Source organism: Dermacentor variabilis, chromosome 9 (genome assembly GCF_050947875.1).
Source record: "Dermacentor variabilis isolate Ectoservices chromosome 9, ASM5094787v1, whole genome shotgun sequence".
Taxonomy (NCBI): Eukaryota; Metazoa; Arthropoda; class Arachnida; order Ixodida; family Ixodidae; genus Dermacentor; species Dermacentor variabilis.
In genome coordinates this window covers 55013429-55034745 of record NC_134576.1, presented here as the reverse complement: position 1 = coordinate 55034745, position 21317 = coordinate 55013429, and the positions used below count along the sequence as shown (strand labels likewise).

The following is a 21317-nucleotide window of genomic DNA, read 5'->3' as shown; positions in this document are numbered from 1 at the left end:
CACGTATCACTCGCACACCTAATTAAACATCGTAGAGAAAGTGCAGCTTAAAAGCATGAAAAATAAACACCAGCAGAATAGCACAATTTTAAGACCAAGAATGCAGGATCAGGAGTTCTTTAAATTCATCTTTGCTTGCATGACCGTGCAGTCAAAAGTGAATTGAGCAATCGAATGACTTATGGTAACATCGAGAAATTAGACGCATCTGGGTTTCCAAACATGTGAGTAAACCTTAATTATTGAGTCTTAATATGCAACATGCTTGTTGCGGCAGCACGGTTGCGACTAAATTTTATGAACATAATTATGGAGCACTGACAAAAGTGCCCTGTCACAATGACTGTTAAGTGTACGAAGCGCAAGGTCAAGTTTTACTTACGCCGCAATAAGGACTGAAGTTGCAGGAAATTGAATCACTAGCTTCATTTTGTATGGCTTCCAGCATACAGATTAAGTACTCATGATGACACGACCACATTGAAGGTGCAAACTCAACGTGTGGACGGACAAATGTTAGAAATACTAATTTGTGGAGTTAAGTAAGTTACGATGAATGTCACCTAGTGATTTTGAAGCATTCGTTCATAAGGTTGGGATATGAGAGGCCCATACTGTAACGGGCATTTCAAGATAGTGATGGCATACTGTGGGAACGCAGTATGCCATATTTGTATTTTGTGCGAAAACAGCAGACCTAGTAGTTTCATAGGACTCACTGGTAATCTTTCATATTGGTGTGTAAGCACTGCAGACACGAGGATATATCACCACTTGTGAAAATTCTGGGTCTTTTGTTTTCGCATCTACTAAATCCTTATACACATTACAGTTGAGAGGATTGTTATCTGCTTTATATTTATTGAGCCCAAATGATTAATTTCTTGGGCATAATTGAAGGCTTGGATATGCTTGGTACGCCAAACATGTAACAGCAATCCGGTCACTGTTTTGTTGAGGGGTAGTGCTTTTCTCAGAAAGCTGAGAAATCACTAGATACATCATTACTATAATATGGCACTTTTACATGTGGGGTCCGTTGATGTGCGTCTGCCAGAAAACTGCCTTTACTTGTACAGGTTATCAGTGGTCCTTGTTTCTGCGATTGTATAATAATGAAGCAAGCGCTGTGTTCCAACTTCCCATGCATCATTCTTTTCTTCCGAATTCCCTATTTATTCGCGTTTTCTTCACTTGATAGTTGTGCATTTGGTGCATGCCCGTGACATTGCACGATCTTGCTTTGACCTCTACAGCACCACATTTGCTTGACAAACTTGTTTGCACATTTTGGTATCAAGTTGATGCGACTTTTTGTGATGTAGGTGTACATTTTTGTTTACGCCTATATCTGCACATTGGCTGAATTCTGCAAATGTCTTGAGGCCACTCCTATCTGAACAAGGTTGTACCAGTTTATACATGCGACTGTCTTTACACGAAAGCATGTTTCCTTTGACACATTGCTTTTGTAGCTTGTGGATGTAGTGCACGGATATTTAATAGCTGATGGTGCAGTAAGAATCCTAACATGTTGCTTCAGTTGTACACCTCAAGAAGTTCTTTAGACATGCTCCTCGTTTCACTCTCCTACACTGCTTGCTTGTTCACTGCTTCCAAAATGTCAATTAGAAAGTGCCATGCAGAAAATTTGTTGCTTCATTTGAACACCACGTAATTCTAAGCACACGTCCAGAAAGGCTAATATAGTTACTGGCGCAGCACATCTTTTGAAAGGAATAAAAGCTATGTACCAGGAGATAGCAGGAATATTTCAGTCGAGAATAAAAATAATAATTCCAAGTGTTTTATATTATTTTAACACTGCTTTCAAGTTAGTTCAATAAGGTAATATCCTGCATCAATTATTGACTGGTTTTAAGTTTGACAACCGCAGAATCCTCGTATTACATAGTGCATGTCGATGTTAGGCATGGCCTTCACAATAACAGCTTCTAGCAAGTTTTTAACTATTTGTGGCTGTAGTTAGTCTACCTTTTAATCGCAATGCCCGTATATATCAGCGTAGCAGGTTTTTCTTAGGAATTGGGTGTGGCTACATTGAGGTTAACAGCCACTGATGTTCCGAGCCAGCCACTCTTGGATTGTGTTGGCCCTGCTGGAGCTAGCTAGGCGTTGTGCATGAAAACTTGGCTGTTGATTCTGGTACTTGAAGCTGCTCATACAGCTGCCAAAGAAACTCAACTGACTGAATGGTGCCTTGACATCTATCAGTGCTCTTTTCTGTGACTATATTGATAATTGGTCAGGAGCTTCGGTCTCATGACAAAAAAGAAAAGCTTTGGACATATTAAAGAAAGTGGCAATCTCCAAGTCGCTGTGGCCTGATTGTAAAGGCAATTAGGACAGCGTATGGCTGCATCTCCAGTGTCGAAACAGGAAGCTGATGTTTTGAAGTAGGCTAGATAGTTGACAGGGCGGTTCGTGATGATGAATTTATCTGCCTAGACAGATAGAATGAGGTCGTTAATGTCTATGAAGATTTGAAGCTGAATTCTCCAATACCTCGCATCTGCGGTATACATTACTGGCTATACTATGGCAACCTGTACGTCACTTTTGCAGGTCCTCAAACCACTGTGACATACTGGCAACAGGCAGGCTATGTGCAGCTGTCAAGTTAGCCAGCCTTTGGTTTATCCAGCTTTATTAGTGTTGATTTCATCTATAAGCCTGAGATCAGCTCTGTTGGTCATTTCCGAATCTTTTCAGGTGCCTTTCAAGTCTTATTCTGCAGAATGTGGAAGGTTCCCGGAAACTGATCTGATGTTTATGGTCATTTGGCTTAGAAAAATAGGCCACTTCTGCTTTCAACAGCATGAGAAAGGGAAATGATCTAAGTATACATACTCATTTAAAGCTTTCGTCTTGTTCACTACATTTTACAAAATTAGTATGGTTTTCCAAAGAGATGAAAGTGCTGCCACGTGCATGAACGCTGCAGTGGCTCCAAATTTAGAAACGACGTGGAAAAAACACTTGTGCCTGAAGATGTGCTTAGGCCATATGGAGCACTACACCAAGACAACACCTTTTTATGTTCTCCCTCCTGCTTGGGCCGTGATGGGCCTGCGGAATGTTCCAATAAAAAAAGAAACATTGAATAAAACTGCTTGTCCTGTATACTCAGATTGTGCCGTTACTCCGAGAGCCACAAGAGAACTTCTTGTTGGGCAAGTTGATATCTATTCGCTATCACTATTTTAAAGCGCCACATAACATGCAGCACACAAGAGAAGACAACGAGGAGGTGCTCTGTCCCGTTGTCTCCTCGTCTGTGCTGTTTGTTATTGGGTGTCTTAACATAGTTATCTGAGAGCCATATGAGCAGTGCTGCCATCAGTAATCCGATTGAGAAACCATCACAATTATTATACAAATATTCAAGATTGCACATTACTGTGACATGATAGTCATTTTGCGTTATGGATGTGCCATACGCTTGACGTGTGTTATACTCCAGGGACATCATGAACAGTGTTGAGCGTGCTGAGAAGTACAAGCTATGCAAGCACAGTCGAAGACTTTCCTCGACAAAAAATATTAGTGCAATAAATTTTTACCCCAAGCACCTCTTCTTTCTATAATAACTGGCAGCGGCAAAAAGAAAGATCTAAAGTTTTTGCTTAAGAGTGGCTGTTTTCTCTTCACACTTCCACAGTAATCCAGAATGTAAAAGAAATACAGTATTATGCCACACACGAAGTTGCATTCGGTAGAATGGAGTCATGTTTACTCGCACTGAATGCACATTTGTTGGTGCACAAAGAGTGGCCTGATTGTGTAATCGGGAGGGACTGCAATGCTGCACGCACATGCCAACTTCACTGTTTTAGCCTTCATCTAATGAAAATTTCCCATGTAATGCATAGTGCCATAATGCATGAGCAAGCAACTGCAATTCCATTCTTTTCGCAAGCACTAGGCTGTGACATGCTCAGTGTCTGTGTCAAATTATATCACCAGTTGTTCTGAAACTTCCAAGTATGTGGGACTATTTAGCCATTTTGCAATTACAGGAGCTGTGTCAACCAGTGCATCTATGCATGATGTGACCAGATTCCTCGAGCGCCAAAGCGGGACAGAGGAAGAGGAGGGGAGGGTACGTCGGAGATAAAAACAAGATTCTGCATTTATTCCAAGTTTTGGTTGTATGAATGGGAACTCTTTTCGAAGCTATCCGGCAAATTTTCACTTGCGTTGTGGATATTATTCCACGTGCTTCCAATACCTCGTGTGACAAGCAAGACTGCATGAAGCACTTTGGCTTCAACCGCTTGTTAGCCCACACATTGAGAAGTTTATTGTAGCACTGTTATAAGTGATTGTGCATTCTAGGTGGGGTGAATTCTTAACAGCTCAGAAGGATTGCCCCCCCCCCCTTGTGTCTGCCATGTGGCAGCAACGTTGCATGAGAGCTGTGCCTGTTGTGATGAATACTACTCGGAATGCTGTCTGCACATGCCTATTTTTGAAAGGTAGGCTTTATTCTTAAAGATAGCTTAGTTTTTATTAAAAAGATATTAAAGACTGCATGAAGTGCAACAGAAGGAAAGTCTTGTTAAAGCTGCTTAGAAACTTAGTGCTGCATTCACCCTGGACTTGGAGACAATTTTTATCAGTTGCCCAATGATAGAATACCATGTACATATTGACTTGGTTGCCACAAATATGTTAAAGTTTAAATTCTGAGGTTTTAGGTGCCAAAACCACAATCTGATTATGAGGCCTGTCATAATGGGGGGGGGATCCTGATTATGCCTGACCACCTGAAATTTTAACATGCACCCATAGCACGGCGCATAGACGGAAAGCGGGCGCCCGCAGCCAGGATTCGACCCCGCGCCCTCAGGCTTAGCAGCGCAACACCATAGCGACTATGCCACCATAGCGAGTCACAAGTATGTTGACTTAAAAAGAAGATGCATCCTCAGTTTTATGATATTTGCCAGTGTACAGAACGCACTTTGGTGAATGCTCAAAAAATATTCAGATATTATTGCAACCGAGATAAAGACAGCATTTATTAAAAACTGGGAAGTTAATTGAAAATTAAAATTCTTTTGAAGTCTTTAGTTTCATTACGGTAAAAAATATGTGGCAGATCAGATGACGCGAAAGTAGATCTCAGCTGCTCTGCCAATGCTACAGCGGAAAATAATGCACATGGAAGGCATGGTTGCATCTATTATTGGCAAATCCCATGTTCTGTCATGTTTGCAGCAGCAGAAGGGTGAAGTTGTGAACTTGCAAGGCACTATTTGGCATTGGTGTGAGATGAAGGAGCGGGGCACTGCAGGGCTTGATGTGAAGTGCTGGAGTACTCGTACTCGGTAGCATTTATTGAATGGCATGGCATGAAAACTAAGGGTGGATGTAGAGTGATCGGTCGTGTTGACTGACCCATGGAGAGGAGGTGCAGCCTTGAGGAGAGTGCTTGAGGTGTCAAGCACTCAAGGCAAAGCAGTCGGCACAGTGCCACCAGTATCAAGGGCTGTGGCATTGGCCACTATAGGGAGTATACTGTACGGCTGGCACCTTGTGTTTGAGAGAACAGCAGAAACGTTCAGAAAGTGGTTAAATAGATAGAGCCTTTTAGTTCCGAAGGGCACACTGTTAGCCAGCACAAAATCCCAATAAAGTGAACATGATATTCAGCAAGGCCACTGGAGTGTTGTATAGCAGCAGCAGCAGGTTAAATGCATCAAACTTGCAGGATGGTTGCCCGCAGGGTGTCTAAAGGCCAATGTGAAAGCAGCACAGAGGCGATGCAAATGTTTGCTGGCAGCATCTCCCACAGCACATAGTGTTTTAATAGCTGCGCCATAATGTCATTGAAGTAAACTACTGACAAAAAATTGTGGACACAAGGGAATTAGTAAAAAAACTAAAGCTTTCTTGATCTTTGACATCGAACCTAAAACTGCAGTTGAAAGTTGGCACTGGAACCGTTGCAGTGCATTCATAAATTTAATGTTACAAGTCGGAGTTGTCAAGGAACACCTTTATCTACAGAACACTTTGACTTCCTAATTTTGATCGCAGATGTATGTTACAATTTACAAGCTGTTCCAACAAGTTGTCAACACTGTAGGACAAAACATGCAAGATGAGGGCTGATATATGGTCCAGCAAGCCCTTCAAAAACCTGACTGCTGGGAGAGTGTCTGCTGAGTACTTGTAGCAGGCAAAGTTGTTTCAAGTGTCCTTTCAGTATGTGTTGCAGAGGGTCAGGGTCCCCCAACAAACCTCGGCATTGCAAGTCGTATAACTCTGCAGAAGTTGGCTTCAGAGAGAGGCCATTATGTGCAGGAGCAAAGAGCCATTCAAGCGAGCCGTGTGACAACACGAGTGTCCCAGCTTTATGTTACCTTTCCTCTTGGCTAGAGCTGTGTTCCTAGCTCAGAGAATGCTTTTCACGTTCTACAGAAGGATATTTGTCTGCGGTGTCCAAGATTAACAATGAATACTTGGCCTTTGCAGATGATTTTAATGTGCTTGCTTTACTAATATAGACGAATGGCAATCGCATTACACCAAGCATTTTGTGCTAAAAACATTACTGATTCCGTGCTTCTGCCTTGTTGCTCTGGATAGTAGATGGAAGAAACAAGTGCAGTAGCTGTTGTGGCAAGATTGAGCAGCTGAGGAAAGTGTCTACAAAATGGCAAGATTAGCAGCACCCAGCTGGGCACAGAATTGCAAGCGGCAATTTGTACAGCCGGACATGCCAGCTATTAGAAGATTACTTGTACCATTAAATATTTTGGAGGTTGGCCTTAACACCTTTAGCATTTAGTCATCTCTTCCAGGTTCAGGAACGAATAAATGGCAGATGAAAAGGTGTTCAAATGCAAAACGGCAAGATTACTTGATGAAAGTTTGCTTCAAATATAGCACCTACATCGACCAGAAGCAGCAGTAAGAATGTTGACAAAGTTTCAGCGAATCATAAGAGCAAGGGCAGTAAACTCATGCAAAAACAACACGATTCCACTAGAATCATGATCAGCAATGCAACCTCAACTGCAAACATTCTTTTCTCTCCTTTTTTTCTCCTATGCCACATACGTTGCTGATTGAAACTGAGTTACACCGTTATTCATTCTTTTGCAATGTGTTTGACAATAGCCGAGGTCAAATTATTATGAATCAACATGAATTGGCACAACTAGCCCGAATGTTCCTGCGGACCTTTTTACAGCATTCTGGAGCCACCAAATTATACGAAAATTGGCACAGTTTTCAACACTTCATACTTTATTTGCAATTGAACGTTAAGGTACAGCTCCTGCGAAAGGGCAAGGACAAGCAAACGAGAATGTGCCCACCGATAAAACGATCTGCACTGAAGATATGGAACAATGTAGAAGGAAATGATAGCTTAAGGGGGCTGGAAATATGGACATTTGTTCACAAGTTAACGATGTGCACTACACACTCTTAAAAACGTTTGCACTGAGGCTTACCTGGTCACACAACGATAATCATCATCAGAGTTTCGTGCGTTTCTTTCCTTAAGAACTGTAAATTCGCTACTTTCCTATCAAGAAGTCATGTTGAAGACGTGCGCATATATCCGTGCCAGGCAAGCAGCGTAGAAGAAAGTAAAGGCGCGCAAGATGACGATTATTGTTATGGGACAAGATAAAACCCCATACGGTGCAAGCTTTCACGACAGTTCATGCACGGCGAGGGCATTGACAAAGGGATCCGTACATGTGGCATCCGAGGGAAGCGCGCAGCACCCGGGCATAGTTGAGGCGAGGGCACGTAACACCCACTTACGCGTTTCAATTGCGAGCATGATGTTGCTTTGCGGTATGCGAAATGACCTGAGCTAGTTTTACGATACATTCACATGGTGCAGATTTCCGGCTGAGAATCACAAGCGATGCTTCGGCCCTAAAGTCATCCATAAATACTGGTAGCCCGTCGTTATTTGAAACGTTTCACTCACCACCATGCGATTGTACCATTTTGATATGCACTCACTGTGACAGAGAAAACATGATTTATTACCGCAGAGCACGGCAGAGCAGCGAATGCAGCAGGTCGCAACTTCAGTGCAGCGCACGTTTCAAGTTGTGCAGACAGCGTTGTCTAGGGACGAATGGATCTAGGGGCGTTTCCTGCGTTCGTACCAAGGCAAATGACATTCTTAGGGAGCAAAAGCGCCCAGAGGCGCGGCGCCGCCGTGGTTCGCGTTCCCCCGAGCGGCGGCACCATAGTCGATGGCCCTGCTGCCCTGGAAAAATGGATTACGCGTGTGAATTGTGCGGGTGTAAATGCGCCGCCGAGATTGCTTGAGCACGCCGGTCTACTGCAGCGCCATCTGTCACTGCAGCCTCGAGTCATTGCTGGCAAAAGGAAAAATAAAGGTGCAACACAAGGTCCCTGGGATCAGCAGTTATGGTTGTCGTTGAGGTCATGCGTGCGTCCGTGTATGTGTGCGTGTGAGTGTGCGTGCGTGTGTGTTTCTTTTCTTCAGTGAAACCTGGCGATCGCCTTTATGGTTGATGCAACTTGAAAGGAATCCCGTGCAACCCACCAGGCACAGTGCAGGTATCCTTCCGGGCTTCTTATCGCCGTGTGTTTCGAAATACTAAAAGCATATGCGTGCTTACCGAACGGAACGAGTAGAGAAGTATTTGTCTTCTGCAACTGAAACGCTGAGCATACGATCAGGAACACTACAAGATCTGTGCTTGGAAACGTGCAAGCTTAGTCGGCGTTATTGAAGTATCCCAACAGTTTGTAGTATTTATTTTTTGTGAGTTATATTAAGTTCAATTGATTTCAGACCGTTTCAATTTATAAATGCGGGGTTTCGCACAGCATGTATAATTTCCCGCTCTAGGCACGCCGGTCGATCGCAGCGCCGTACTGATGGCGTCATCGCATAAGCGTCTTCGGTTCTCCCATTGTTCTGTTGCACGCACGATACACTGGCCTATTCCAATACACCATACCTGCACTACAGGCCGTGGACCCATGGCGCCGTAGTTGCCGCTGGCCCACGGGATTCCGGGATTCCCGCTGTAGAAACAAAGCCACGTGACCATAGCGAGACACCTAAGTTATCATTTTAGCCACAGGATGGCGCCACAAACCTAACGGGCAGTCAGGCATGGTACGTAGATTGTTGTTTCAAATTGGAAACGTTATAAGTAAAATCTATTGCGATTTAAAATAAAAGTTATATTGTGTGCCGATTATTCATATAGGGAAGCGTATTTTTTTATGTTCAAATTTGGCCAGTTATTTGAGAAATGCAGTTCTCTCTCGCACTTCGCTGGCTCCTTGTTCTAGGTTTGTTTGAAGCGGGTTACATCGAGACGTGATCTACGGCATCGCTTCTCGGCCTTTTGGCTAAGAACTCTGCCCCAGGCCGGGAAGAACTTTCGACGAGTCACCACTGCTGCCCCGGAGGTCGCGTCGGGACCACGGCGGACCTCCAGGAGTCTACGAGAACCCATCGTCAAGGCACGGACCACCATCCTGCCCACCTGCTCATCCGAGTGCCATCTGCTGTGCAGCGGAGGAACCCGGTGGGCCCCCGAGCGCCTGCCGTGCGGCCGATGTTCCCGGGAGCCAGCCCTGCTGCGAGCGCCCCCTGCCGTACCGCCGGCCAACCATCAACTCGGAGCGGATCCAGCACCACCTGCTGAGCCCGCCGACTACCAGTGTACAGCAGCGCTCAGCGCCAGCTGTACGGCACAAGTGGAAACCAGTTTCCGACACGAGTCTCGGAGGAGCTACGCCGGCAGCAGCATGGCAACGCCCCCCAGCACTGAGCATAGCAGTGAGACCCCTTTGAGGGAAAATTGTTTTTTGTTCGACGCTCCTGACGGAGACATCTCTATCGATGATCTTATCGACGCGGTAGAGCGAACAGCTGGGGAGGATAGCGTCTTGGCCCTACAGCATATGGGCGGGGCTAAATTTCTTGTGTGTACTCGCAATGCCACACAGGCGACTGCGTTAATGGTTGCAGAAGGATTCTTAGTCAATGATGTTAAAGTGCCAGTCGACGCGGTCGGGCCACCAGTGACTTTTGTTAACGTCTATCGCTATCCCGTGTACTTGTCCGCGGAAGCTTTGTCATTTGCCTTACAACAATATGGCAAAATCAAAAGTGTATCATTTGCGAAGGCCAACAACCGGTCCAACAAATTAAACGGAGTACGTGTGGTAAGGATTGAGATGACCAGACCCATACCAAACTTTTTAACAGTTCAGGGATTCCGCATTATGTGCGAGTATCGGGGCATGCGCCGTGTTTGTGCACGCTGTGGGGACGGGTCCCACATGGCCAATACATGCACGGCCGCGTTTTGTAAGCGTTGTGGCACTTTCGGGCACAGCGACGCAGAATGTGATGAACAATGCCGAAAATGCGGAGGACATCATAGCACGCGCGCGTGCTTTCGCAGCCGCACGTATACGAAATCGTACGCGGGGGCGGTGTCGGCACTCCCACAGGCAGACGTAGCGGCAGCGCGCGGCACACCATCGGAAAAAGAATTCCCAGCTTTACCGAAACCTTCCGGGCTACAAGTGCTTCAACCCCGCGTGATGAAGCCTCCAACCCCCCGACGGGACTTTTGGAATGGCGAAACGCCAAGCAACACCAGCAGCCAGGAATCATCGGGCAATGCAAGCACAGAAACAAACAAATCAACCAGCCCTGTTGATTTGACAGAGGGGAAAACAACCGAGGAACCCTCGCCATCTAGCTCCTCAGGAGACATGAGCGACACGACGACTGTCACTGATAGTGAAACGAATGCTGGTCAAGAAAAGAACAAAACAACTGAATGCTGCGCGTCAGGACCGAGCCCCCAAGCGCCTGAACCTAACCCCACCACACAGGCCTCAAAACTAGTGAACGATAAACAGCCTTCGGGACCACATACGACAAAGAAAACAAACTTAGAAGAACAACCGATCGTAAGCAGCGGACGCTACCGCGTGCCAGAGACAGAAGATCATCGCGGCATGCCTCCGCCCCCTTCCCCACAAGATACGTTGACGGCAGGCATGCAAACGACGGCAAACAAAGGTCCTATGACCCACCAGAGTAGGCAAGAAGCAAAAACGACGCCAACCAATAATCCCTTAAAGAACGAACCAAGACAACGATCTAGATCGTCACGGAAAAACAGGAACCAAGAACAAGGTCGCGGCAAGCAAAGCGAAAGCCCAAACACACAACGGCGAAAGAAAGGGGAGCTATCCAGTAGCGAAGGCGATGCTAAAACGGCAACACACAAAAAACCGAGGAAAACATCACCGGCAATCGAGAAATTTGATTCATCAGATAGCGACATGGAAGTATTGGCGCAGAGTGGGAAAGGGGGAGAGGGCGCGGTCCTGTAAGTCGCTCCTCACACAATCAAAACAGAGTTATCACGTAAGGCACCCCGCTACGACGTGAATGGGACGAAGCCGCTCAAACCACCACTAGCGGCAGATAAGATTGACGCTATTTACCACAATCGAAACTGCCAGGTGAGGAGGAGTAAACGAAAGGGAAGAGAAATACGGACGTGGTAATGAACAATACGAACCAACAGTATACCACGAAAACCGACACAACATTCAACCGCTCGTCGGTACCCTCCACCCCTTGTAAGACTGCTTTTCTTTCCCCTCTTTATTTTCCTTTTCTTTTGTTTCTCGCAATGGAATGCCTTCATTGCGCCTCGTTTAACGTTAGAGGATTGCGCAAACCCGATAAGCAAAGACAGCTTCTTTCCTTCGCCCGAGAAAAGGGCATTGACATTCTTTTTCTGCAAGAGACGAACATACGCACTCCACAAGAAGTGGTATCTTTTCGACAACAAAACGGAGTAGACGCTTTTTTTTCTCTCACGTGCTCCAAATCGTGTGGCACAGGTGTGGTTTTTGTGTCTGGGCGTTACCGCAACAAGTCCTTTTGTACCTACGACACGAAGGGCCGCATCATATGCCTAGATATGTACGTGGGCAACCAAAAAATTCGAATAATCAACGTTTACGCCCCGGTCTCTCGCAACCTAACCAATGAGTTTTTTAAGGATCTCTGGGAATACATACCCACCAAGCTACCGTGTGTGTTGATGGGTGACTTCAACTGCGTCCTGGACGCCTTTCGCGATATCAGAGGACCGGGGCAGGGGAAACCCCACCACCACGCAAGGGAATTACGCAAATTACTAGTATACTACAATTTATCAGACGCTTGGGTAGTAGCACACGGCAACTTTTTTGAGAGTACCCGTTCCTGTGGGTCGACACATTCCCGCCTCGACCGAGCCTATGTCTCTGCAGAACTACTCTCCGAGGTTTTGGACATCCATATCAGTAATGGCCCGGAAGGTTCCAAACCTTTCAGCGACCACAGACCCCTAAGTCTAAAGATCAAAGGACAGTGTGGGCCAGCGCCGCTACCAAACAGGTGGAGAATGGACGCCAACCTCACACGGGACCCTGAAACATGCCAGATCATTAGACAGAACCTCGCAAAATACATGGCATCTTCTCCAGACGACACAGACTGGGATGATCTGAAAAATCAATGGAAAGACATTCTAATAGACGCAGGAAGAAACAGAAAAGCGAATCTCACGGCCAAACTGAACGAAATCTCCAGACGGATCCTTATAATAGAAAGAGGGGGCGACCTAACCTTTTGTACACAAGAATATCTTAGCGACATGCGCGACAGATACCGAGAGATCATGAAAGAACTAAAACAGGGATTGAACCAACCAATGGGACTACAAGGACAGCAGTCCATAATTGCTGGAAGCATTCAGCACGAAGACAATCAAACGAGAGCCAAGATCAACATTAGGCAAATACGCTCTCACGAGGGAAACATAACAGACCAGACAGCCATAGAAAAGATCTTCGTAGACCACTTCCAAGCAATCCTGCAAGAGAATGACGACCAGCCCGAACCCACCACGTACTCGTGGTTACCCCGACTCCCACAACTCAAAGACGAAGACGCAAGCCTATTGTATGCACCCATTACAAAAGAAGAGGCCTTGCGGGTAATCCGCAGCATGAACAAAGAATCGGCCCCCGGACCGGACGGAATCCGTATTGGCTTTTACCATGAGTTCTTTCCCGAGATAGGCGAACGCTTAGTTAAAACACTGAATGACGTCATTACGAACCACAGAAAACCTGCATCTTTTACGCAGGGGAGAATTGTTCTTCTTCTCAAAGATAATGCTGACCCACTGGACGTCAATGCCTGGCGCCCAGTGACGTTACTCAATGCAGATTATAAGATTGCTACGTCCATACTAGCAAACAGATTAAGCGATATCACACCAACCATCATATCCGATTTCCAGGCAGCTGCAATCCCGGGCAGGTCCATTTTTGCGGCCTTGACCCTCACCCGTGATGTTATCGCGTATGCCAAAACAAAACAGTATAAAGGTGCCTTTGTAACCCTCGACCAAGAAAAAGCCTTCGATAACGTGCGTCGGGCATATGTGTTTCAAGTTATGCAGGCTTTTGGCTTTCCACAAGAGTTCATTAACACCATCCGAACACTTTATCGCGACGCCCAAAGCGAGATACTAATCAACAACAAAGTATCCAGACGTTTTACCATAAACAAGGGTGTACGCCAAGGCTGCGCCTTATCACCCAGCTTGTTCGTATTGGCATTAGATCCCTTGTTGCGAAAAATCAACGAAGACTCAAGGATCCGGGGCTTCCCATTACCGGGATCCCACGAAGTGAAAATCTCGGCATTTGCGGACGATATATCCCTTTTTATTAGAGATGAAAGCAGCTATAGAACAGCAATACACATTTTTAAGGAATACGCCACCCTCTCCGGCGCCAAAATAAACGAAAACAAAAGCAAAGCACTCCGTTTTGGCTCCTTTTCCGAACGCGACCTACCTGACATACAGTTCTTGGAAGCGGTTAAAGTACTTGGCCTCTGGTTCGAAGCGGGCAACGTCTCGGAGAAAAGTTGGATAGATCCCCTCAATAAAGCACGAAAAGCAGCAGAGGAAATAACAACCCCGGAACTTAGTCTTATAGAAAAAGCAGAAATCATCAAAGCCAAGATGTGCGCACCCGCCTTTTATGTGGCGAGGATCACACGAATGCCCAGGTTAGTGGCCAAAAAACTGGAATCTATTATCAGTACATACTTGTGGCAAAAGAAAACCGCACCCCTACCCCGACGGATTCTACGGCTACCGAAACAGAGGGGGGGACTCACAATTCCCAATATTGCCCAGACAGCAAGGATCCTAGCGGCTAAAACACTCGCAACACTGCTAAACAGCGACCAGTATGTGGGCAGCACGGTGCTACGCTATTGGCTCAGCACACTGGATCGCTTTGTAACACCAGTCAAATGGCATGGCCCACGCGCCGAGCGGCCACTAGAGTTTTATAAAGACGCAGTTCACACCTGTAAAGCTATTGAAGAATTGTGCCCGGACACCCCTATAGCAACTGTCAAGCCAGCTGAAGTCAATGCCGCTATAGCAATAACAGAACTGGAACTAGAAGAAGCAACGAAAAGCACCCCGGCAAAATGGAAATGGTGGGCGCAAACGGACTTACCGGGACCAATACGAGACTTCGAATGGCAAAGAAGATGGGGCGTACTACCCACGAAAACACGACTAGAACACCTGGGAATAACTGAAACAGACCGATGCCCCAACTGCGATCAACCAGAAACCCAAAAACATGCCCTCACGGAGTGCGGACCGGCCAAAGCGGTCTGGAGGGTAGCAAGCAACACATTCAAATGTAAATTACTCCATCAGGTGACCAAGAAATCCCGCTTTGAGAAGCTTTTGACACTTGTAATCATGTTTTGTATCTGGAAAAGAAGAGGACTGGCTGAGTTGAAGAGGCGCCCGCAAAGAGCCGTTTACCCCGTTCTAAAATATACGCGGATATGGATGAAAAGGATTCTATCCAAAGAGCTTGCTAGAAATGGAGTAGACCAGTTTCTTCGAAGGTGGCACACACGGTTCTGGAGGATCAAAAACGACAAAATCATAGCGCCCATGAGCCACGTCTAATACCATGCATGCATGCCCCCTCCTAGCGATACAATGCACTCGCAGCTAGGAGATACGCTTCAAGCAAACAAACATAATGTAGATAACAATTATACAAGAAGGGAGTAATCTACGAACTCCACAGGGAAAGAAGCCAGTCTTGGTGAGAAAATGTAGTTAAACGACGTGAATTCCTGGTTTATAGACAACCAACCCCAAGAAGTCTGGTATTGTTATTCGCCTACGTGCATGCTGTCAAGTGTACAAACCACACAGTGTATTGTCGGTGATCCTCTGTTTATACAATGTGTAAATTGCATTTATTAGCAAAGAACTATGTTAACAAATCTTTCACGAAAACATTTACTCTTGTATATACCACGATCATATGCATTGTATATATCATCATACGCATGGATTGTCCATTTTGCTGTATGCCATGTGATTCTGTACACTGTGCATTAGACTGATGTACATAGTTTTTTGACATGAGAGTAACATGTTAATAAAAATTCTCTGTGTGTAGTCGAGCGGCGGTAGACTATCTCGGCCACCAGTACTTGGTGGCCGGGTTCATCTCCAGTGCAGGCGTTCTTTGGTTTGCCGAACGTCGTCGCGACCATGGCAAGCCAACCGCCCCCGAAGGCTTATGCCTTCGATGTTGTGGTCCCTGAGGGGTCAAGTCCCGAAGACGTCGTCGACGCGACGGTTTCGATAGTATCCTTGGAGGAAGTGTATTGCGTGCAACACTTCGGCGGACGCAATTATCAAGTCACCCTGAAGAGCGAAGCCGCCATGGCTAAAATCGTCGACGCCGCCAGCCTCGTCATCGGGGATGAACGCGTCTCCATCGTTCCCCTGAGCCCGCAAGTCACGCAAGTGACCGTCATGTTTCTACCGTGCCGCGTTTCCAGCGAAACGCTGGCTCAAGCGCTGTCGCCGTTCGGCAAAGTACTGCACATCAACCGAGGTGTGATGGGCTCGCGTCCCACTGTCACCACTGGAACGCGCTACGTTCGTATCGAGATGAAGCCCGGCTCACCAGTCCCCAACTACCTGAAAGTGGCAGGCCACCGCGTGACCTGCGACTACAAAGGTATGCAGCGCGTCTGTCGGCGTTGTGGGTCTTCGGGCCATTTCCGTGTGCAGTGCACGGCGCCCTTCTGCGCAAGGTGCGGCATCTATGGCCACATCGGTAAGGGCTGCATTTTACCGTGTCGCCGCTGCGGGGATCCACATGCAACAGTCGCCTGCTCCCTGCGGCGAACCTACTCGGAGGCGGCGTCGAAGAACTTCCCGCCGCTCCAGTCGAGTACTCACGCACCTGATCCACCGACCGATTCGCCAGCCGCGTTGACTCCCGCCCCGGAAGATGCGCTACAAGCGGCACCAGCTGAAACGCCGACAACGTCCCCCGCGAGCCCCGAACCGGAGAACTGCGAGAGCGTTCCGGAACCGGTCATACCTCTGTGCACCCAGGAGATAGCCGGAGAACGCCGCGTCGAACCCCTAACATCGCGAGCGCTCACAGAGGATAACGCTCCAGAGGCTGTTTTGTCGCCTTGTCTGTCTGTAGACTCGGCGGCGTGCAGCCTTGTGATCGATGAGACGCCTGGCGAGGATGACGACGCGGCGTCCCTGGGCGACGCATCTACCAGTTCCTCGAGTGCGTCGTCGTCTACAAGAATTGAAGACGACTGTACTGCTAGTGACGTGAGCGGCAGCAGCCCGGACATTTTCGTGCCACCCTCCCTCCCCACCACTGGCACGAAAAGACACCGCGGATCAACCACCGACTCGGACATTCCGTTGCGTGACAGGAGCCCATTGAGGGCTTCCTCTCGACCCCGGAAGCCTCGCGCTTCTGCCGGGTCGCCAGCGCGGAAGAAATGAGACTCTCTGCGCCGATTTCGGCGCAATTGAACTCGCCCCCGACAGTTGAAGGTACCCCACCCTTTATCTACCAATATGGATCTTTTACTCAGAGTGATGACTTTTAATGTGCATGGGTTCCGCAACGTTCAAAAGCAGGCAGAGGTGATCGCTTTTGCCCGTTCGTCGGCTTGCGACCTCCTCTTCCTGCAAGAAACAAATTTCTTTAAATTAAGCGATGTCTTGATGTTCAAGCGCGCTTACAATATTGACTGCTTCTTCTCGTACGCCACCACGCGTTCGAGCGGCGTTGGAGTGCTTGTTCTTAACCGTAATCTGTTGCGCGACCATCACGTAACCTTCGACGCGCTCGGACGCGTGCTGGCGTTCGACTGCACATTCCACTCTGCACGTATTCGATTTCTATGTATCCATGGTCCGGCGCAATCTGCGAATTCTAACACGTTTTTCAATTCATTAGATGTATATTTCCTAGATTCGCGTCCGGTTATTCTTTTGGGAGATTTCAATTGTGTGCTGGATTCGGACGCAGATGTCCAAGGCCCTGGCAGGGGCAGGCCTAACGGCAACGCCAGGGAGCTAGGTCGGCTGGTGCAGCAGTTTGCGCTCCTCGACGCGTATGAATTGCTTCACGGGAGTACGTACGTTTGGACGTGGCGCCGCGGGGCATCGTCGAGTAGACTAGACAGAGCCTATGTACCGCGGCGTCTTACCAGCTACGTCCATGTCGCCAAGGTGCGCCCACTCCCTACGTCGCCAGTATATTTAAGCGACCACCGCCCCTTTGAGCTAGTATTAGAGCTGCCCTCAGGGTCTCCGTCAGCTCGAGGCCCATGGCGTCTCGACTGCCGCGTCCTGCACGACCTTGAGTCCAAAGCTGGACTAGTGCGAGCCGTTAGGGCGTCCCTTATCGGAGCCGACCCAGATGACTGGGATTTGTTAAAGGAGCAGTGGCGTCACCACTGCAGTGCGTCGGGCCGAGCCCTCCGGGCTCGCGTCTCCGGGGAAATGACGGCGTTGGTGACGAAGTTGCGCATCGCACAGCGCAGCCCGCTTCCGACGGCGGTTATGTGCGCGTGGAAAAATGAGCTTGTCGAGCGCTACCAGCGGCTAGTGCGCGCTTCCTCGCTGTCGGCTGCCGCTTGGCGCTGTAGGCGTGCGCCGTGTGCGCACCCCGAAGTCCTCAGGTACGCTCGCCGCGGCGGGATTACCCGCCGCGGCGAGATTCGTCCGGCGGGATTACCGGCCCATTCTTTGGATTCGGACGTACGCCCCCCCGCCTGATGCCGGTTCCCGCGACTTTTACGACTTCGTCGCGCACTTCAGAAACGTGGCACAAAAGACTCTCTCCATCGACGCTGCCCGAGCGTCCGCTCATCCCCTGCTGAGCGCACTGCCACGCGTTGACAGCCAATCGTGCGAAGCGCTCCTTGCTCCGCCATCCAGTGACGAGATCAAGGAGACGCTGGATACAATGAAGCGTGGGTCGTCTCCAGGCCCAGACGGTCTCCCTGTGGAGTTTTATTCGGAGTTCTGGGACGCTATTGGACCATTGCTGACGCGAGTGTTAGGACGGTGCTTTGAAGATCGCACCTTGCCGCTTTCCTTTGGTAAAGGTCGCATTTCACTAATCCCCAAGAAAGAACCCACATCAACGCACCCCGACGATTGGCGTCCCATCACTCTGCTAAACGTTGATTACAAAATTTTAGCCTGTGTAATTGTTCGCCGACTTAGAAATCTCCTCCCGTCGCTTATCGCGTGGCACCAGGCGTGCTCAATACCGGGCCGTGAAATACATACTCACTCGTGTGTTACACGCGACATAATTCAGTACACGATTGGTCGCCATAGTCAAGGCTTGTTAGTCTCTCTGGATCAGGAAAAAGCATTCGATTACTTAGAACACGAATACATATTTGGAACATTAGACGCTTTCGGTTTCCCCCCAAGTTTTATTCACCTGATCCGAGCAATGTACAGCAACATAGAAAGCACATTGTCCTTAGACTCACGCGAAAGTAGGCCCTTTCCCGTTACGAGAGGGGTCCGTCAGAGTTGCCCTCTTTCTCCAGTTTTGTTTATTTTATCCTTAGAACCATACCTAATAGCCTTAGAACGTCATCCGCACATTAGAGGCCTTCCGCTACCCGGTAGCTCATCTGTAAAAGTAACGGCATATGCGGATGACATTACACTGTATGTCCACAATGAACAGTCGCTTCTTTATGCCCTGAACACATTTCAAGACTACAGTTCAATATCTGGTGCAAGGCTAAATTATTCCAAAAGTAAATATTTTTTCATTGGTTCCCCAAACTCACGTCTCCATATTGCCTCGCCATTACAGTGGCATCCTAAACTAAAGATTTTGGGTTTGTCTTTCGATCCATCAGGCATTTGGGATGGCATGTGGATGCCTGTCATAAATACACTAAAGCACAACGTTCAGGCAGCCCGTGATTTCGACTTGCCTCTTCTCGAACGGCGTTACCTCGTACAGTCGATCTTCTTAGGGAATTTTTGGTACTTGTGCCACGTTGCTAAGCCCCCCCTTCGTGTCTTGAGGAGTGTGCAAAGCAGTGCCCACTCGTTTTTTTGGGCGGGTGGCACTGAGCTTTTGGCACGGCCGGCGTTAGCCCAGCCCCGCGATCGCGGCGGCTTATCTTTCCCGAATGTTTCAGTGACAGCCTCCGTACTATTACTGCGGACTTTAATGCGGACCCTGGCCAATGATGGCTCCCCCGCGCAGACCCTTGCAGGGTACTTCCTCGGCACCTCACTGCGGGTCTTACTTCCTACGAGCCCCGTGAATCGTGGACCGCAGTCGGCGGAAGCTCCTGCAGTGTACAGGACAAGCGTAGCCTTCCGCAGGCATCTGTCAGCCACGTGTCCGGACGTCGACCCCTGCTCCGACAGGGTTGTTGAAATAATGGGCGCTGTGCTACTTCCCTTGGTGCCCCCTGACCGACGTCCCATAGCGCATCGTCCTCAGTGGAAGCGCATTGCCACGGCTACGCTGCCTGGCCACCTTCGCGATTTTGTTTGGAAACTCGGCTGGGGACTGCTCCCAACCCGGGATAGGTTAGAGCGCTGGGGCGTGGTGCGTGTCTCCACATGTCCAAACTGCACGTCGGTGGAGACAAACAGACACGCAACAATCGAGTGCGTTGTCGCACGTGTATTTTGGCGCGCCGTCCATGCGGGGTTTCGAGGCCAGGGCGTCCGGGATTTTGTATCGAGCGGAAGGTTTCCGCGCGGGCGTTTCGCCGACCTTCTTCTCGTGGCAGCCCTGTTCAGTCTTTGGCGAAACCGCTGTGAAGCTGTGGCAGGAAACTGTCGCCGAAGAGCACTGTGGCCTATAATGGGCCGCTTGAGGCGAGAGGTGCTCGCTTTCCTCTCGGACGAACTGTTCTTCCTCGGGGAACAGGAGTTCCTCCGCCACTGGTCGTGCCCGTTTGTTTATGTTCGAAACGGCCGAGTGCAGCTAGTCTTCCGTCCGGAGTGGCGATAAATATGCCACTTTAATTTCAACTTCATGTTACTATTTTCAATTTCATTTCCTTGTACTATATACAATGTTCCCTATCATCATACATGTAAAGTATGTGTTTCACGCTGTATAGTTCTGTATTGTCATTTTACATCGTGTTGATTGTATGATTGCTTTTATGCTCTCTTGTAAATAGTGTAAATAAACTTTTTCTAAACAGTATCTGTTCTTATCAGCTTAATATCTGATACGGCCCTATTATGGGTCTAACGATATTAATCCTATTTTTGTAAGGCGGCGCTAGGACGGGGCTTGCCCCTCCAGCGCCACGGGTTGTCCTGGTATTGCACTGCTGCCAGGTACAGCCCACACCGAAGAATCTAAAATCAGAACCAATGTTGCTGTGCACTTTTAGAGTGCATGATTCACACCCCGTCTAGGGCTTGGCTGTGCGACCAAGATATGCTCTCGTGTAGCTGCCGCCCCCTCCCCCGTTGAGTTAGAGGAAAGACGGCGCACATCGAGCCACTGTGCTTCTTGGTAACCCGCCCGTATGTTACCTCGCATTCGGTGCATACCGGCGGGAGGTTCGTGCATTTAGTCCTAGTACAGCTTCTCGTGTTTCTCACTTGTGTGCCCACACTAACGAGGGACGACTATGTCACAACAAAAAGTCGCAGCTTCGCCTGAAAGGCGAAACATTGTGATAGCAAAGTATGATTCACCTAGGTGAAGCAAGTTTCGTAGTTTTATCCGCCGTATAAATTGCAGTGAACATTCGCTCACTACCGTTAGAATTAAGTTTACAAGCATGCTGTCGAGAGCGTACGGTGAAACACGAACACATCCCCGTAGGTGACCGCGGGCAC

The 21317-nt window shown here is 48.2% G+C and overlaps 1 pseudogene; it reads left to right on the top strand.

The window, feature by feature from the left end:
• The first annotated feature begins 20617 nt into the window (after positions 1–20617).
• LOC142558672 (U2 spliceosomal RNA) lies at positions 20618–20823 on the top strand (annotated as a pseudogene).
• Positions 20824–21317: the final 494 nt, after the last annotated feature.